Here is a 7,878-nt window from a genome sequence, read left to right as displayed (position 1 = left end):
ACAGAGTTTTTTCTGATGGATTGGAGGTAGGGTGTTGGAGAAATAAAAAAGTCAAGCCTGACTACGAGATGTCTGACCTGAACCACTGGAAGAATGAACCCGCCATTTACAGATATGGGGAAGATGATGGAATAAGCAGTTCTGAGACTAAGATCAAGAGATCAGTTTGGGACATGTTATTTCTCTCTCTCTTCCCTTCTGGAAAGTTTTCTTGACTTACCTTTTTAAAATCTTTCTTATGGAGTCTTTGAATTGTTGACTTCCAGGAGATTTTCCTATTTTTTTTTTTAAGATTTTATTTATTTGACAGAGAGACCGCCAGTGAGAGAGGGAACACAAGCAGGGGGAGTGGGAGAGGAAGAGGCAGGCTCCCAGCAGAGGAGCCTGATGCGGGGCTCGATCCCAGAATGCCGGGATCACGCCCTGAGCCGAAGGCAGATGCTTAACGACTGAGCCACCCAGGTGCCCCACCTATTTTTTAAAAAAGATTTATTTATTTGAGAGAGAGAGAGAGAATGAGTGTGTGGGGGGAGGGGCAGAGGGAGAGACAGAGACTCTCTAGCAGACTTCCCTCTGAGCGTGGGGCTCCATACGGTGCTCGATCTCTTGACCCTGAGATCATGACCTGAGCCAGAACCTGGAGTCAGATGCTTAATCAACTGCACCACGCAGGTGCCCCTCTCACATATTTTTCGAGTGTCCTTTTTCTATAATTCCTACTCTTGTTTCATGGATGAAATATCTTTTCTCTCTGAAAACAGTTAAAATTTAAAAGGTTTTTTTTCATGCCCCATGAGGTATCTTTTTTTTTTTTTCCTGGGTTCCTTTCTTTCTGGGGTTTCATTTTTTACAATTTTTATTCAAAGTTAATAATTCTGCAAAACAGCATCATCTGCCACCTCTCCCTTTGTCTCATTTTGCTACTTCCCCTCCCCCAAACACTGTTAGTTCTTTTAGCTGATGTTTCTAAATACCATACTTGCATTGCTGTCTCTCGATTTTTCAGTTTCAGGCACTATCTTTTTCATTGGTGAATGAGAATTTGCCTCTCCTTCCTATCTGTGCTGCCATAAGCCTGCTCTGTTGTCAACCCTCCACACTTCCAGTGTTTTTAGGTAATTATTGAGTGTGAACACTATTATTCTTTGCCTGTTGCAATTGTTTTTCTTTTCTTTTTTTCTTCTTCTTTTTTTTTTTTAATTTTATTTTTAAGTAATCTCTACACCCACTGAGGCCCTCGAACTCACAATCCTGAGACCAGGAGTCGCATGCTCTACCAACTGAATCAGCCAGGCTCCCTTCTTTTCTTATTGATTTGTAGGAGTTCTTTACATAGGTAGGCTATTATTCCTTTGTTAGTTGTATGGTTGCAGAAAGCCCTCATTCTGAGTCTGTCTTTTCATTTCGTTGTTGGTGCTTCTATTATATAGAACTTTAAATTCTAATGTAATCACACATAGCTGTCTTTTCTTGATGGTGTGTGGTTTTCCCCCTCTTGTTAAAGAAAATTTACTTGAGGTCATGAAACTATTTTCCTATATTTCCTTCTAAAAATTTAAAGTCTTGCTTTTCACATTCAGAACTTTGATTCACCTGCAAAATCGATTTACTGTGACCTAAGGTAGGGATAAACTTTTCATGATTTTCCTTGTAGGTGATCAGTGATCCCAACACCATTTATTAAAGAGCTGCTTGGGATGTGATTGGTTGAATCATGCTGATGGCAGCTGGCTGTGGCCGAGGGGGTGGCCAGAAAGCCGCTGTGGAGTCCAACAGACTTGCATTGCCTTGGTTTCAGCCTAGTACTCTGAGCTGAAGAAGTTTTTGCATCTTGTTCTGCCCCTCTCCTAAGGCATTGCACCTTCTTGGCTCCATTGCTGCCCCTGGAGCCCACATCAAGGGCAAGGCTGGGATGGAGGGTCTGAACCTGGGGGACTGCAGAGCTACCCCCTTGGTCACCTCCAGTGGGCTCTTTGCTCCAGACCAGCCCTATGACCTCTGTGAGGAAGATGTTGCTCTGGGATTGGAAAGATTGGGAGGAGGGTCGCCTGGGTGGCTCTGATAGTTGAGCGTCTGCCTTCGGTTCAGGTCATGATCCCAGGGTCCTGGGATCAAGTCTCGCATTGGGCTCCCTGCTCAGCAGGAGCCTGCTTCTCCCTCTCCTGCTCCCCTGCTTTTGCTCTCTCAGTCACTCTCTCTCCCTATCTCAAAAAAAAAAAAAAAGAGTGGGAGGAGAGACGAGAAACAAATGGGGGATAAAAAGCAGCAGTGATTGGAATCCCATGCTGCAAGAATCCATTGCTTCTGCTCAGATTGGTAGTGGTACTACCACTACAGAATGCCGTGAGTCTGTCCACGATGTGAGTCTGTCCCATGTGCTGTGAAGCAAAGGTGATCGGGGAAAACAGCAGGAAGATAGGATGTATATTTGATCAGCCCACAAGGACTGAAGTTCAGATCCCAAAGTGCACTTGCTAATTATCTTCACAAAAATGGAGAGACTTGTCTTATGCCAGAAGATTTTGATTTTATTGTACCTTCTAAAAGGGGCGTCAGGTCCAGATACAAAGATTGCAGTATAGCACCTCTGACATCCCAAATGCAAAATCAAAGTAACAATTCAAACTGGAACCTCAGGACACGAAGCTGGTGGAAAAAAGATGCCTCTCCCCTCCGAAGTGGTAGTTTGGAATGGCAAAATAGCAGGGGATTATCTAACTTTAAAGAAGATGAAGGTGTTAATGATGTTGACTCCGGAATGGTTAGAAAGTCCAAAGGAAAGGTGACTATTTTGAAAGGAATTAAAATGAAGAAAATGAAAACAGGGTGCTGGAAGGGTCTTCCAGATTCTGCTCAAAGTAACAGGAAAAGAGAATCTGAGTTTAATAAGGCAGATGCTGAAAGTGAACCTTGTACAGGAAAGTCAGCTTGATTAAAAAAAAAAAGTTTTATCTCCATTTCTGACGCCGGAGCAAGCAAGAAGCCCCTCGATGTAACCAATGAAGAAAAGAGACTTGTAAAAAAAAAAAATCATTGAATTCAGGATCAAATTTTTGTTTTGAACAAATAACTTCTGGCACCGTAAACAAATTATGTTCAACCGAAGAAGCACAACGAGAAGTGTGAGGAAACCTTTTTAGAAGCTGGGGAAATACAAACAAAAGTAGAAATTGGGGGAAGGAAGGAAGGAACATTAGCATACTGACATTTGAAAATGTGGCTCTGAAATGGACAACTGCTCACAAACTGAGAAAGACTATTTCTCTGAAAATATGTCAAGAAGATACTGTTCCAGGGACACAAATAGGAAAAAGGAAAACGAGCCTATGTGTTTCCAGCAAATATAACAAAGAAGGTCTTAGCCCACACCACGGTGCAAAGCCTTTAAGAAGTGGATACCTCCTTGGTCACCTTTTAATTTTGTCCAAGAGATACCTCTCCATGATCCACAGAAACTCCTCATTGCTACTGTAATTCTCAGTCGGACCTCAGGCAAAATGGCAACGCCTGTGCTTTGGAGATTTCTGGAGAAGTGGCCTTCCGCCAAGGTAGCAAGAGCCCCAGACAGGAGAGATGTGTGAGAGTCTCTTAGACCTCTTGGTCTCTATGATCTTGGAGCGAAAACCACTGTCAAGTTCTCAGATGAATACCTGACAAAGCAGTGGAGGTACCCGATTGAGGTTTGGGGTTGGGCAGATATGACAACGACTCTTACCGAGTTTTTTTTTTTTGCATCAATGAGTGGAAGCAGGTGCCTCCTGAAGACCATAAGCTAAATAAGCATCAGGACTGGCTTTGGGAAAGTCGTGAAAAATTAAGTCTGTCTGAAAGTTCTTTAAAGTTTTCCAACTCGTTTTTTTTTTTTTTTTTTTTTTTTTTTTTTTTTTAAAGATTTTATTTATTTATGTGACAGAGAGACAGCCAGCGAGAGAGGGAACACAGCAGGGGGAGTGGGAGAGGAAGAAGCAGGCTCACAGCGGAAGAGCCTGATGTGGGACTCGATCCCGGATCGCCAGGATCACGCCCTGAGCCGAAGGCAGACGCTTTTAACGACTGCGCCACCCAGGCGCCCCTCCAACTCGTTTTTTATACACGACTTTGTACTTGATTCATAAGAGCCCCATTAAGCACAATCACTGACTTTACAGGCGTGTAGATTTTAATCAGTCCAACTAGAAACGTAATGGAGGTTTTCTTTTTTTGTTGTTTTAGATTTTTATTTAAATTTTAGTTAGTTAACAGGTAGTGTAATATTGGTTTCAGGAGTAGAATTTAGTAATTCATTACTTACATATAATACCCAGTGCTCATCATTACAAGTGCCTTCCTTAATGCCCATCACCCATTGAGCCCATCCCCCATCCTCCTCCCCTCCAGCAACCCTCGGTTTGTTGTCTATAGTTGGGAGTCTCTTATGGTTGGCTTCCCTTGTTCTCTCTCTCTTTGTCTTCCTTCCCCTATGATCATCTGTTTTATTTCTTAAATTCCACACGTAAGTGAAATCGTACAGTATTTGTCTTTCTCTGGCTGACTTTATTTTGCTTCGCATAATACCCTCTAGCTCCATCCATGTTGTTGCAAATGGCAAAATACCATTTTTTTTGATGGCTGAGTAACATTCCATTGTATATATATACACCACATCTTCTTTACCCATTCATTAATGGATGGGCATTTGGATTCTTTCCATAATTTGCCTATTGTTGATAATGCAGCTATAAACATTGAGGTGCATGTATCCCTTCAAATCAGTATTTCTGTATCCTTTTTAACTTTTTGAGGAACTTTCATACTGTTTTCCAGAGTGGCTGTACCAGTTTGCATTTCCACTGGCAGTAGTAAGAGGGCTCCCTTTTCTCTTGCATCCTCTCCAACATCTGTTGTCTCCTGGGTTGTTAATTTTAGCCATTCTGACAGGTGTGAAGTGGTATCTCATCACGGTTTTGGTTTGTATTTCCCTGATGATGACTGATGATTTTCTTAATGTGTGTAACACTGGTAGATCTTTGCTCCTAAACGCACTAGAACATATTTTGAGATTTTAAAAAAATAAATTATTTGACAGCAATCCTAAAAATGTAAATAACTTTTCCAATAATAAAATGTGATTTGAAGATTTAAAAAAAGAGCTTCTGTTCTCCACTGATATTTTTAGTTCCCTTTCTATCATTTGTCAAATTCACACATATGTTTAAGTCTCGTGTTCTTTTTTTTTTAATTTTATTTATTTATTTGAGAGAGAGAGAGAGAGAGCACAAGTGGGGGGGAGGGAGAAGCAGAAGGAGAGAGAGAAGCAGACTCCCTCTGAGCAGGGAGCCTGATGCGGGGCTTGATCCCAGGACCCTGAGATCAGGACCTGAGCCAAAGGCAGAGGTTTAACCAACTGAGCCACCCAGGTGCTCCTAGGTCTTGTGTTCTTTTTATGCATTTATGTATGTTCTTTTTGTGTATTCCATTGGTCTATTGCTTCAATATCACGTCCTAATTATTATAGTTTGACTATAAGTCTTTGATATCTAGATGTTCTTGCTCTTCTTCAATAATTTCTTGGCTATCCTTAGCCTTTGCTGTTCTATATAAATTTTAGGATCATCTTATCAAGTTCCATGAAAATCCCTGTTGGGATTTTGATTTACAGTTGCATTGCATTTATATATTAGATTGGAGAATTAGTCTGATTTTGGTTATGGTATTAGTTATTCCCTTTCATGAATGTGGCATACATTTTCCAGTTTTCTTTAATGTCTCTCAATGACATTTTATACTTTTCTCCATGGAAGCCTTGCATATATTTTGTTAGATGTATTTATTTATATTTTAATGGTTATTATAAAGTGATATTTTTAAGAGAAAATATCTATCATACGCATATAGGGATGAAATTACTTTTTGTGTATTTATTTTATATAAAACACATCTTTGCTGAATTCTTATAATAATTTGGGTTTACTATATAGACAGTTTTATGACATAATTAACGATAATTTTGATTCTTCTCTTCCATCCTTTATTCCTCTTATTTATCTTACATGTTTTACTCAGCTAATATTTCTAGTACATTTTTGAACAGAAATAAGGATGCATGTATCTTTCTTGCTGATGATTAAGGGAATTCTAATATCTTAAAGTTAATATTACATTTGCAGTAGGTTATTGGTATTTATTTTCTATTCCCAGCCTGCTAAAGAGTTTTTTGTTGTAGGGGCTTCTGGGTGGCTCAGTCGGTTGGGCATCCAGCTCTTGATTTCGGCTCAGGTCTTGATGTCAGGGTTGTGAGATCAAGCCCCATGTTAGGGCTCTGTGCTCAGCAGGGACACTGCTTGAGATTCTGTCTCTCCTCACCTTCAGCCCCTCCCCCCTGCTTTCTCTCTAAATAAATAAATAAATCTCAAAAAATAAAGAGTTTTTGTTGTGAAAGGACCTTGAATTTTACCAAATGCTTGTGTGTGTGTGTGCCTGTGAGCATCTTTGAAAGAATCCTGTTTTATCCTTCAGCTTGTGTCGTGAATTACGTGACCCCAGTTAGTTTTCACTTTATTTAGTTTTTTAAAGATTATTTATTTATTTGAGAGAGTGAGTGAGTGAGAGAGTAGGGGTGGGGGGCGCAGGAGGTGCAGAGGAAGAGAGAAACTCAGGCAGACTCCCCGCTGAGTGCAGAGCTGGGTGTGGACCTGGATCCCACAACCCTGAGATCATGACCTGAGCCCACAACAAGAATCAGACACTGAACTGACTGTGCCACCCAGGAGCCCCTAGTTTTTGTTTTAAAAATATATATTCCTCGATTTGGTTTGCTAGTATTTTGTGAATTTGGCCCATAATTTTTCTTATTACTTTCTCTTGGGTTGGTATCAAATTTATGTTAGTTTCATAAAATGGGCTAAGTGGCGTTTCCTCTTGTTCTTTTTGTTATTGTTTTTTTTTTTTTAAAGATTTTATTTATTTATTTGACAGAGAGTGAGAGCACAAGCAGGGGGAGCAGCAGGCAGAGGGAGAGGGAGAAGCAGACGCCCGACTGAGCAGGGAGCCTGATGCAGGGCTCGATCCCAGGACCCTGGGACCAGACCTGAGCTAAAGGCAGATGCTTAACCAACTGAGCCACTCGGGAGACGCTGTTTTTGTTTTTTTATGAAAAACATGGTTTATGAAGTTAGAATAATCAATTCCTTGATTGGACGAATTTACCTTCAGAATTGGTTTCGACATCTTTTTTCTTTTTTCCTTTGTGGTTTCAGTTTTCATGACTGATTATATTTCCTAAATAGTTTTAGGACTATATAAGTTTTCTTTTTCTTTCTGGGTAAGTTATATTTCCCTGTGAAATTATCTATTTCATGTAATGTCTAGCTATATTGAGTTAAATTGTAGATAGTAACCTCTTCAAATTCTTTGAATCTCTACTTTTTTCCTAATATTATTTGTGCCTATTTGCTTTTTGGGTTGGTTTTCAGAGTTTTATCCATTATATTAGCTTTTGGTTTTGTTTATCTTTATTGTAGTTTTTTCTATTCTTTTATTATATATTATTGTCATTTTTAGGTGTGGTAATGGCATTAAAATTTTATATTTTGAAAAGATCCCTTAGAGGGTGTTTTTTGAAAGAAAAGATATAAATTCTGGAATTGCTTTAAAAATAACCCTATGTGTATATAGGGTTAAGGGAATGCTAGGAGGATTTCGATGAAGCAAGATTGGCCGTTTGTTGATTATTTTTGAACCTGAGTGTCAGGCAATAAAAATTCACAATATAATTCTCTCTACTTTCCTGTATGTTTGAAAATTTCCATAATAAAAAATTAAAGTATACCACATTTCTTTCTTTCTTTTAAAAATGCATTCTGATATTCTTTTTCTAATTTAGGTGAGAAACTTAGTTAA

At 39.5% G+C, this 7,878-nt stretch overlaps 1 pseudogene; it reads left to right on the top strand.

Moving 5' to 3' along the window:
* The first annotated feature begins 1,912 nt into the window (after positions 1 to 1,912).
* Positions 1,913 to 7,878, top strand: LOC123791422 (methyl-CpG-binding domain protein 4-like; annotated as a pseudogene).

The sequence above is a fragment of the Ursus americanus genome, chromosome 21, assembly GCF_024610735.1.
Source record: "Ursus americanus isolate L20-20 chromosome 21, mUrsAme1.1.p, whole genome shotgun sequence".
NCBI lineage: Eukaryota > Metazoa > Chordata > Mammalia > Carnivora > Ursidae > Ursus > Ursus americanus.
This window is presented reverse-complemented; position numbering and strand designations above follow the sequence as displayed.